Source organism: Poromitra crassiceps, assembly GCF_964638095.1.
Source record: "Poromitra crassiceps genome assembly, chromosome: 3".
NCBI classification, from domain to species: Eukaryota; Metazoa; Chordata; class Actinopteri; order Beryciformes; family Melamphaidae; genus Poromitra; species Poromitra crassiceps.
Genome location: NC_139625.1, coordinates 63,500,098 through 63,512,597, shown reverse-complemented (window position 1 = coordinate 63,512,597; position 12,500 = coordinate 63,500,098). Strand labels below are relative to the sequence as shown.

Here is a 12,500-nt window from a genome sequence, read left to right as displayed (position 1 = left end):
AGTATGTTGACTAAGAACACATTAGTAGTAGTGTAGGGTTAGCACCCCTTGAAAAGAAAAATAATAATATTTTTTTAGAACTTCCTCAAAAGGGCACTTCCGCTTTTTTGAAAAGGGGAAGTGATTTCTTTTTGGGTAAAAATCAATTTCTCAGTACTTCTGCAAAGTGTACTTCTCCATTTTTTTGTCTTGTGCTTAAAAAACACTTTTCTTGTGGAAAGTGGTTATTTCAATAGTTCTGCAAAGTGTACTTCTCCATTTTTTTGCCTTGTGCTTTTAAATCACTTTTCTTGTGGAAAGTGGTTATTTCAAAAGGCCTCCAAAGGCCACTTCCCCATTTTACCCCATACCACAATACATTTGAGCAATCATTATGCAAACCCAGCTGGATCATTTTACATAGTGGGTAATATCTCTTTTGCTCGCTGTTGTTATGGACGCGACTTGTGAAACACCAACGACTTCCGCAGCACGCACCACGTCTCTTCGTGACAAGAGACGTGCAGCACGCAGCACGTCTCTTGTCACGAAGAGACTTGCTGCGTGCTGAACGCCTCTATGACGCAACTCCACGACAGGAAGCACTTCCCTTTATAAGGACGAGAGCGATCAGCTGAGTACAATCACAAAGCCATAGCTGTTAGTTTCTTTGAGAGAGGCAGTGACGGCAGAGCGCAGCAGCAGCAGCATTTTTGATCCCAACTAACAACAATTTTTTGATCTCGGCCAAAATGCATTTTGGCCCATTTTAGAGCTACTAAACTAATATGTCTATAACTAATTGTCCCTCCCATCCCATCTCACCCCCAACACCAACGACAGATTCCACTGCCTGTTGATGTTTTCTCTGACTCAACCGGCCCCCAGGCTTCCCCTTTCCACCCCCTCCCCCACGTGACGTTGTCTATTACCACGGCCGGTGTTCTGTCGATTTCACAATCTCACACATAGAGACCCAGACTTCCCCTGCCAGCCCCTCCCATCCCATCCCCCACGTGACATTTGTCTATTACCATGGCCGGTGCTCTGTCGATTTCGCAATCACTTCCGTTTTAAATAAACTTGTTTGTTTTTGACCGTCAGGTGGGCGTTCCCTACATCACGTAACACCCCTTGAAAGCTACGAATAGCGGAGAGATCAGGTGGGCGTTCCCGGCAACACGTAACGCCCCCTTGAAAGCTATGAATAGCTGCTTGCTCACGTATTTCTCTGACTCACCCATAGAGGCCCCACAGTTTTTTCCTCCCATGCCCACTTATATGTATGTACAATACAATGTACAATGTATCCACCATTCAAATATTCCATAATTGCATATTGTGCATGCAAATATTCCATAATTGCATGTTGAGCAGGCTATCTTAGCTAGTATAGCCTACTAATGTATAGCAAAGCATTCTGGGTATTCCCAAGGCTATTCTGTAGATTCCATCCGGGCAACACACACACACACACACACACACACACACACACACACACACACACACACACACACACACACACACCCACCCACCCACCCACAGACATATTCACAGCCAGCCACAAACACACGCACCCACAAATTCACAGGTAAACATGACACACTGAAACATTCCAGTCAACTTCATCATTCATGTGTGATATTATGTATTTTCCCATGTTTTTCCCACTCCGGATCCAATTGTGACATCACCATGATGATTTTTGATAGGCTATAAGCCTATTAAGCTTTGAACTAAATTTGATTAATACAGATTGAGGTTTCAATTTCAGGTTTTGAATTGAAAACGATTGAATACAGACTATCTTGTATGACTATGCCGTTTGCCCTGTCTCCCTTATCGCCGTAATGCATTATGGGTAGTCAGATACTACCGGTACTTTGGCTAATGTATCAGCTAACGCTACTTACTTTGCATTACAGTAAAACGCCACTGAATGACCAAATTGATGCATTGATAAAAGTTAGTTTGTTGTTTATGCGTATGCAATAACGGATGCGTTATTATATTTACTGGAATACATACACACGACAGCCTATGTGTCCTATCAGAGTTTGTTACGTTATTGTACAGCATTTGGTTCAAACACAGCTGCATCACTATACGTGTGAGCGTAAGTATTAATGGTTTACAACTTGTTTGTGTTGTACAGCATTTGGTTCAAACATATGGCGACATTGAATCAGTGTTAGCTTAGCGCTAGCTAGCTAGCATACACTACGATCTGTAGAATTGGCCTGGTCTTGGTCGATATGACCAAAAATTGATATAACGTTTCAGTAGCATGGACCCCTCTCGTTTTTTATTACAGTTGAAGATTTCACAAATCTCAACCACTCTCAATCTTGGTACAATCCAGACCCCGGATATCCGTGACCTACGGATATTATTTCAAAATATGAATCTTGGAACGTGAACAAACATCTTAGTTTTATTTTTCGTATTTTTATATGATTATTTTAATAGTTACTAACTATATTATTATATAACTAACTAGTCCTCCTCACAGAATTGGTTAATTTACTGTGAGACTTTATGTTTTGTAGACAAACACCAAGTATATATAATAATGGTATATAATAATAATCTTTGTAATACAATTGTTATAAAATTAAAACGTATATCACACTTACAATATGTTTTGTTGTATGTATTACAACTTAATTCAACTTTGTCTCTCCCCACCTCTCCTCTTCTCTCCTCTCCACACCTCACCCCTCCTATCTCCTCTCCTCTTCTCTCCTCTCCTCTTCTCTCCTCTCATCTCCTCTCCCCTCCCCTCCTCACCTCTTCTCTCCTCTCCTCTCCTCTCCCCTCTCTTCTCCTCTCCTCACCCCCTCCTATCTCCTCTCATCAACTCACCTCTACTCCTCCCCCCCCCCCCCCTCCCCCTCTTCTCCTTTCCTCCCCTCTCTTCTCTCCTCTCCTCACCTCTCGTCTCCTCTCGTCTCCTCCCCTCTTCCCTCTCTTCTCCTCTCCTTACAAGCCTATAGATGAGGGATTTCAGACAATGTGACTATTGTTACAATATGTTTGTTGTATGTATTACAACTTAATTCAACTTTTCTTACTACACTTTCCAAACATTAACACACATCAAACACAACAACTCTTTTCTTACTACACATTCCAAACATTAACACACATCAAACACAACAACTCTTTTTCTTACTACACTTTCCAAACATTAACACACATCAAACACAACAACTCTTTTTCTTACTACACTTTCCAAACATTAACACACATCAAACACAACAACTCTTTCTTACTACACTCTCCAAACATTAACACACATCAAACACAACAACTCTTTCTTACTACACTTTCCAAATGTTAACTGCATACATAATGTTATGTCTCGAAAGACAAGAGCTATGTAGCCTACTTTAAATCAGATCACTCCGGTGTACAAACATACATTGGTTGTCTAATAAAGTTTTACAAATCAATTAATTTGGTTGTCAACCATCGTTAAACGAAACTTAGTAGTTGTAAACTAAGTAGTTGTATCGATAAAGACTCTAATCGTTAAGCAGTCTCGAAAGTGGGGTCAATATCAATCTACAATCTAGATTGATTTGATTCACTAATTTGGCGTTCTCTCATGCAAAATATCCAACATCCAATATCCAGAAGTAGTGATTACTACACAGAAGTAACTTTAGTTCCACCATTTGCTCTTTGCTTCAAACATAATTTGGATCAGTTGTAACTTTGACCATTTCTAACAATTTCTAGACAGTGAATTTACACAAACACTTGAGTGAAATTCATAGTACCTACAGGGACTGTGATTGAATGAACGCAGATTGTCAGATTTGTTTACCAAACCCTTATCCTGGTGCCTGCAAGGGTCGTCTGTACCACTAATGTCAGCCACTATGTGTTACAATATTGGGCTGGTGTCATAGACCTGGCCCAAAAGTACATGCATCACATATATGTGTGCTGCATATATCCATATATGCCTCTACGTATGGGTTTATCATAATAGTCAAACATGGTTTTTCATGTTCTGACTTGCTGAAATGTGTGCTGCATATATACATGTTAGTTTACACATAATAGCCAAACATGGTTTTTCATGTTCTGATGTGCTGAAATGTTTTACACGTCACGTAAAACAGTTTTTAAAACAGTTAATTAGCCTACACAATGTGTTATTTCAGGTTATTGTAAGTTATTGCATAGTTGCAATCTTTCATACTTGCATACTTACAAGTGGGTTGTTTTTAATGGCATGTGATTTGCGGTACTAATTAACCAATGTGTAAGGTGATTGTCAATTGTCAATTGTAAATTGTCAATTGTGTAAGGTGATTGTGATGTCAGGTGATTGTAAGTGTGTCATACATACCTACAAGCCTTCATATCAGTTGGCTGTGTGAATGATTTTCTGTACCTCTTGGTGCGTCAGCATTGTCTTTGTCAGGCTTAGAAGCAATGTCTAAACAGTAAACAGTTTATGACAAGTGGTGGCAGCATGCTATGCTACTACACAAGACGTGTTATGGTACATAAATAATATGTAGCGTGTAATAATCTGAAGAACTCTGTCAGAGTTCTACTCTGTCATTATTTTTACATTTGACTTTGAGAACTATGATGAACTACTGTTAGTCTCTGTACTGATGTACAAAAGTAACAAGATTGAGGTTGTGAAATCTTCAACCGGAATAAAAAAACTGGATATAATATAACTGAATCAGGTAGGCCAAATTATTATCAGTCAGGTCGGTAATGACCGGGGGAAATTATATGATTATTGTCCATTGTGTGTGTAGGATACAACTTTGTTTATCATTCTACCCCCTCACACTATACAGTCTGTATTTAACTCAACACACTGTACCTACCCCTTGACCTCGGAGGGGCTCTTCTGTCAACGGGCCTGAGGCAAGGTGTGGTGATCACAAGCATTGGCATAAATATTGTGACAATGAAATTGGTAAATTGGTTAAGCAAAGCAAGTAATGCTTATGTAATGTAGTTTGTAAGATGTATTTTACAAGATATTTTCTGAGATTTGGTTATATTAACTTATTATTTATATTATTATTCTATTATTATTATTCTAATTATTATTATTCTAATTATTATCTACTATTATTCTAATTATTATATTATTATATTATTATTATTATTATTAGGGGTTATTATGTATATTAACTATACATATTAAAGTATAGATGATTGTTTTGCCCCCCCTTATTTGGTTGCCTTATCAAAACAAATGTATAGCATGTTAAAGTTTTAAATAAAGTCAAGTCAAGTCAAATCCAACAGGTCTTAATGTCAATTAATTTAGCTTTAACGTGTTTTGTGAAACACACACACACACACACACACCCACACATTGACCCCTCTCATATATACGTAACTGCCTACTGTACATATATTCCTTTCACACACACTTTTCAAAATAGACACTCTTTCATATTGTGATTCATAGTGATTCTTGTTTGTTTTATGTGATCCCGGTTTTTTAAGCAAACCGGATCCAGTTTCCTTGTATGTGTACATCCTGTACAAGACACATCCTGTACAAGGTACATACTACATTGGACTCAATGATCCACAGATGTATCAAACAAATGTATGTTTTACTGATACAAATGACCAAATTACCACAAATTCAACATGTAATGCCATTTTCTCAATAATTTTGGTCAAAACATTTGGTGTGACCCAGATCAGTCCTTGTAACGAGGACCTTCACTGGTGTATAGCCAGACTTGGCACATTTGGTGTGACCCAGATCAGACATTGTAATGAGGACCTTGTTATCACTGGTGTATACCCAGACTTGGCACATTGGATGTGGCCCAAGATCAGTCCTTGTAATGACTTGATCAAAAATATTACAGACAATATATATATATATATATATATATATATATATATATATATATATATAGTAAATATAATTGTATAATATATTCAAAGTATTGTTAATTGTTAATTATTATTATTCAAAAACCTGAAAATACTGTAAATAGCCTACTGTAAATAAACTAAAACTAAAACTTGGAACTTGTACTGTGTGTTAATTTAATGTGTTTTTGAAACACACAACCACATATAAAATCTCAAGTGAGATTTTGAGAAAGAAAAAAGAGAAAAGAAAAAAAGTTTAAAGTATATAAACCCCTCCTAGCTATGTGATTATGTCTGACACCTAGAGGCGAAACATGGTACTGAATTGGCTATCCAAATAGCACGTGGTAAACTAAGTACTTATCAAAGCAACTTATCAAACTCTTCATAACACCCTGACTACTGTAATAGTAGTAATACTGACAGGCTACAATTAGTTCAATTAGTTCAATTAGTTTAACTAAAACCAAGAAGAGAGGTCACATAACTTTACATCACATACATTTCACTGTTTTTTCCTGATTTTCACTGATTTACCTTTGTTTATTCTTCATGTGTAAAGCGCTTTGGGCTGCATTTTATGTATGAAAGGTGCTATACAAATAAAAGTTTATTATTATTATTATTATTATTATTATTATTATTATAAACAAGCTATTTTGTGCTGGTCTCTATCAAACTTTAACTTTAAAAGTACACTTTACGTGGAAAACAACTCTTCTCGAGCAGTTTGTGTAATTGTAATTGCATTTACCCACACTGTCCCACAATCAAACCTCTGAAAAAATCCTGTCTCCCCCTAACCCTAAACCCTAAAACCTAAACCCTAAAACCTAACCATGCCTGGTGGAGTCCATTGACGTATATATTAATGGACCAAAAAGGAGCTCATTGACTTTGACACAGCAAAATGAAGCTCACTTCCGGATATTGTTTCATTTCGCCTGATGGGTTGAATGAATTAAATTGAATGAAATGCTCCCCCTAGCGGCTGCCGGGGTAGTTTCCGAATTTGCCCTGTCTCCCTTATCACCGTAATGCATTATGGGTAGTCAGATACTACCGGTACTTTGCCTAATGTAGCGGCTAACGCTACTTACTTTGCATTACAGCATTGCATTACATTGATTTAACTTGATTTTTGATCTAACCCCAGCGCTGGGTAGTTGTTTATAACATGACTATATTTATAACGCTATAATGTACTCTGTTTTCTGGGGCTGAATCCAATGGTCTGAATACAGAGTTAAATCTGAATACGTTAAATGGTCCACCATGTTATGGACGTTAGATGTGTGGTATATATATATAGTGACGTGTGTCTACTAACATAAGATAACATACGATAATTTGCTCGAGTATTACTTGCTACCTGATGCCTTGCGGTGTTCTTACTGTTCTTACTGTTCTTATTATCCGATGTTTGTCGTCAATTTTACTCGAAAATGGGGAGGGGCCCGTTGACAGAAGATGAGTGAGGGGAAGTTACAGAAGTTGGCTGATGGGGAGGAGTTTGAGTGTGAATAAGTAGCCGTGCCCCTATACGATTTCTGCACGCTACTAAGCATGGAAGGACACAGATGTAACTATGAAAAACGCCACATGCATAGCTTCTACGTTAGGAAGCAGAATAGCGTCACTAGGTGGTCACGTTCGTGTGGAAAACCCTGTACCATCGAGAAATCGATACAGCAGCTGAGAATCGGCGCCAATCCCTCGGGGTTGTATCCTCTGATTACCAGAGAGGATGGAAGCATGCTAGCGCCACATGCTCCTTGTGGCATAGTCAATGTTGGCGAAACGCTCACCATCAAGCTGATTAAGTTCGATGACATACCAAAGCATTCTGAGAAGTTGTTGTACCCCGACAAGCCGCTGGATCGCTACGGCACATTCTTTGTGAATGTAACGTGGAAAGACAAGGGGCGCCAAATGCTAAACAGCAAGGTGTTGAGGAAGATGTCCCAGCGGGAAAAGCTGACTCTGCAAGTGTATGCGCTAAAGGGAGAAGAGCTTCAAGAGGCATTGAATCGGGATGGCCGGTTCACCGACCAGGTGAACCATAGCGGGTGTTATCTGGTGAAGGAGGAACGAGGAGACGGTACATGTTACATGGGATGTTTTGTCGACTTTTACCAGGGCCAGCACTTCCGATTCCATTACGAGCGGAAAAAAAGAAAAAGAAAAGAGCTGACGCAGGCTGACGCAGGCTCTGTGGCGACGGCGACCGATGAGCAAGGAGAAGAAGCTCAACGTAACTGTATATGCCCATGGTGTATTTGAAGACGTAGGTTTGCACCTGTGGTGGCAATATTTTTATATGCAATATATTTTTATTGTATACGGTCCCTGTTCAAATAAACAATAAAGATAATAAAAAGAAATAACTCTTTTTTCACGTTGTTTTGCTGTCGATACCCCAAACCTCTGGAAATCCCTGACCCAAACCCTGACTCAAACCCCAACCCTAGCCCGTGACCAGTTCCCAAGGGTAAATGGAGGCTGTGTACGTACAATGTTGAACAATGAGAGTCTGCAACTTATATATTAGAGGAGCAATATTTAGATATTTAGAGGAATATTTAATTTTAAATTAACATTAGGATTATATTGTGTAATAATGTTATTCATTATTTCATTACAACAGACATTTGTACAACATTATTATTAAGGAAAAACCAGATTATGATGAGAATCAATTTTATTTTTATTGGCACAGTATACAAGTTACATACAAGGAATTTGTATTTATATTTCCCTCAGTTCATACAGAAAAGCTTCCGAAGCATCCTGCACTCTTGAAGGGGTAGCATGCTGGTGCAGGCTTTTATAATGTTCAGAAAAGTAAAACTGAGCAGTCCATCTGGCTGGTCCAGAGTCAGGGGCGAGTTCGGAGGAGAAGGAAGGTCTTCCGGTGAGTTAGGTGGGGTGGGGAAGAACATTGGTGACGACGACGGGGAACATCCGTACATCAGACGGTTCAACTCTTCAAGGTCTACCTGTGAGGAAGGAGGTGAGGTAGGTGGGGTAATGAAGAACAAGGGTGATGACGACGCGGAACATCCGTACATCAGACGGTTCAACTCTTCTTCCTCCGATTCAGAGTGGCTGTGAGTTGTAATGAAGGACAATGGTGACGGCGACGGGGTCTCCATGATGATATCTGTCTTTTTTATTGTGTAAAATGGTATGAGTCTCTTTTGAACCCGTCTCTTTTATCCTTATGTTGTGATGAGGAGGAGGAGCTAGGTCTAGGGGAGGGCGTAGCGTAGGGATATGGGAGGAGATCATCAAAAATGGCGCTGACCGGAATTTGTTAGAGAACAAATGTGAACAAATGTGAAGAAAAAGTAAGATGGAGGGCGTGGCTTTTTAAAAATTGGGTCCTGTTAAACGTTCGGCTAAATCGCCCCTCCCGATCTTCCGTAAAATGTGTGCGGTTATGTCCATGACGTATTTCTCGCCGTAGGTTTGTTGTATTTGATCTATTGTGGCCAGGATGGCTGCCTTCTTCAAACATCTTCTAGGGATGGTTTGAATTATGTCGATATCATCAGGTAACGTTGCGATAGCAGCTGCCTCATCACAGTCCTCAGGATTCCTTTCTGTATTGCCATCTACAGCTACAGCTGCAGTAGCAGGGGAGGGAGGCCTACGAAAACACTGAATGAGTGTCGTTTGAGTCGTTTGCTTTCGCTTCATTGTGTACCTATCAAATACGGCATCTCCTCCCCTGAGCAACTGTTTTGGTTGGCAGCAAGCAACGTCACAGTTACGTCACGCTCGTCATGTTCGAGTCGGCTCGACGGAAGCCGCTAGGGTTCAAAAGTCTGCGCTTTGTAACACCGAGCGCACAGGGTGAATTTTTCTTTTCTCTTTTTTCTTTCTCAAAATCTCACTTGAGATTTTATATGTGGTTGTGTGTTTCAAAAACACATTAAATTAACACACAGTACAAGTTCCAAGTTTTAGTTTTAGTTTATTTACAGTAGGCTATTTACAGTATTTTCAGGTTTTTGAATAATAATAATTAACAATTAACAATACTTTGAATATATTATACAATTATATTTACTATATATATATATATATATATATATATATATATATATATATATATATATATATATATATATATATATTGTCTGTAATATTTTTGATCAAGTCATTACAAGGACTGATCTTGGGCCACATCCAATGTGCCAAGTCTGGGTATACACCAGTGATAACAAGGTCCTCATTACAATGTCTGATCTGGGTCACACCAAATGTGCCAAGTCTGGCTATACACCAGTGAAGGTCCTCGTTACAAGGACTGATCTGGGTCACACCAAATGTTTTGACCAAAATTATTGAGAAAATGGCATTACATGTTGAATTTGTGGTAATTTGGTCATTTGTATCAGTAAAACATACATTTGTTTGATACATCTGTGGATCATTGAGTCCAATGTAGTATGTACCTTGTACAGGATGTGTCTTGTACAGGATGTACACATACAAGGAAACTGGATCCGGTTTGCTTAAAAAACCGGGATCACATAAAACAAACAAGAATCACTATGAATCACAATATGAAAGAGTGTCTATTTTGAAAAGTGTGTGTGAAAGGAATATATGTACAGTAGGCAGTTACGTATATATGAGAGGGGTCAATGTGTGGGTGTGTGTGTGTGTGTGTGTGTTTCACAAAACACGTTAAAGCTAAATTAATTGACATTAAGACCTGTTGGATTTGACTTGACTTGACTTTATTTAAAACTTTAACATGCTATACATTTGTTTTGATAAGGCAACCAAATAAGGGGGGGCAAAACAATCATCTATACTTTAATATGTATAGTTAATATACATAATAACCCCTAATAATAATAATAATAATATAATAATATAATAATTAGAATAATAGTAGATAATAATTAGAATAATAATAATTAGAATAATAATAATAGAATAATAATATAAATAATAAGTTAATATAACCAAATCTCAGAAAATATCTTGTAAAATACATCTTACAAACTACATTACATAAGCATTACTTGCTTTGCTTAACCAATTTACCAATTTCATTGTCACAATATTTATGCCAATGCTTGTGATCACCACACCTTGCCTCAGGCCCGTTGACAGAAGAGCCCCTCCGAGGTCAAGGGGTAGGTACAGTGTGTTGAGTTAAATACAGACTGTATAGTGTGAGGGGGTAGAATGATAAACAAAGTTGTATCCTACACACACAATGGACAATAATCATATAATTTCCCCCGGTCATTACCGACCTGACTGATAATAATTTGGCCTACCTGATTCAGTTATATTATATCCAGTTTTTTTATTCCGGTTGAAGATTTCACAACCTCAATCTTGTTACTTTTGTACATCAGTACAGAGACTAACAGTAGTTCATCATAGTTCTCAAAGTCAAATGTAAAAATAATGACAGAGTAGAACTCTGACAGAGTTCTTCAGATTATTACACGCTACATATTATTTATGTACCATAACACGTCTTGTGTAGTAGCATAGCATGCTGCCACCACTTGTCATAAACTGTTTACTGTTTAGACATTGCTTCTAAGCCTGACAAAGACAATGCTGACGCACCAAGAGGTACAGAAAATCATTCACACAGCCAACTGATATGAAGGCTTGTAGGTATGTATGACACACTTACAATCACCTGACATCACAATCACCTTACACAATTGACAATTTACAATTGACAATTGACAATCACCTTACACATTGGTTAATTAGTACCGCAAATCACATGCCATTAAAAACAACCCACTTGTAAGTATGCAAGTATGAAAGATTGCAACTATGCAATAACTTACAATAACCTGAAATAACACATTGTGTAGGCTAATTAACTGTTTTAAAAACTGTTTTACGTGACGTGTAAAACATTTCAGCACATCAGAACATGAAAAACCATGTTTGGCTATTATGTGTAAACTAACATGTATATATGCAGCACACATTTCAGCAAGTCAGAACATGAAAAACCATGTTTGACTATTATGATAAACCCATACGTAGAGGCATATATGGATATATGCAGCACACATATATGTGATGCATGTACTTTTGGGCCAGGTCTATGACACCAGCCCAATATTGTAACACATAGTGGCTGACATTAGTGGTACAGACGACCCTTGCAGGCACCAGGATAAGGGTTTGGTAAACAAATCTGACAATCTGCGTTCATTCAATCACAGTCCCTGTAGGTACTATGAATTTCACTCAAGTGTTTGTGTAAATTCACTGTCTAGAAATTGTTAGAAATGGTCAAAGTTACAACTGATCCAAATTATGTTTGAAGCAAAGAGCAAATGGTGGAACTAAAGTTACTTCTGTGTAGTAATCACTACTTCTGGATATTGGATGTTGGATATTTTGCATGAGAGAACGCCAAATTAGTGAATCAAATCAATCTAGATTGTAGATTGATATTGACCCCACTTTCGAGACTGCTTAACGATTAGAGTCTTTATCGATACAACTACTTAGTTTACAACTACTAAGTTTCGTTTAACGATGGTTGACAACCAAATTAATTGATTTGTAAAACTTTATTAGACAACCAATGTATGTTTGTACACCGGAGTGATCTGATTTAAAGTAGGCTACAT

General features: G+C 38.0%; 1 protein-coding gene across 1 annotated transcript in view; it reads right to left on the bottom strand.

The window, feature by feature from the left end:
- Positions 1 to 12,500, bottom strand: part of prox1a (prospero homeobox 1a) — a gene marked incomplete at its 3' end in the record, with an annotated part of 111,024 nt that overhangs the window by 30,061 nt on the left and 68,463 nt on the right. The gene's annotated exons all lie outside the window — the stretch shown is intronic.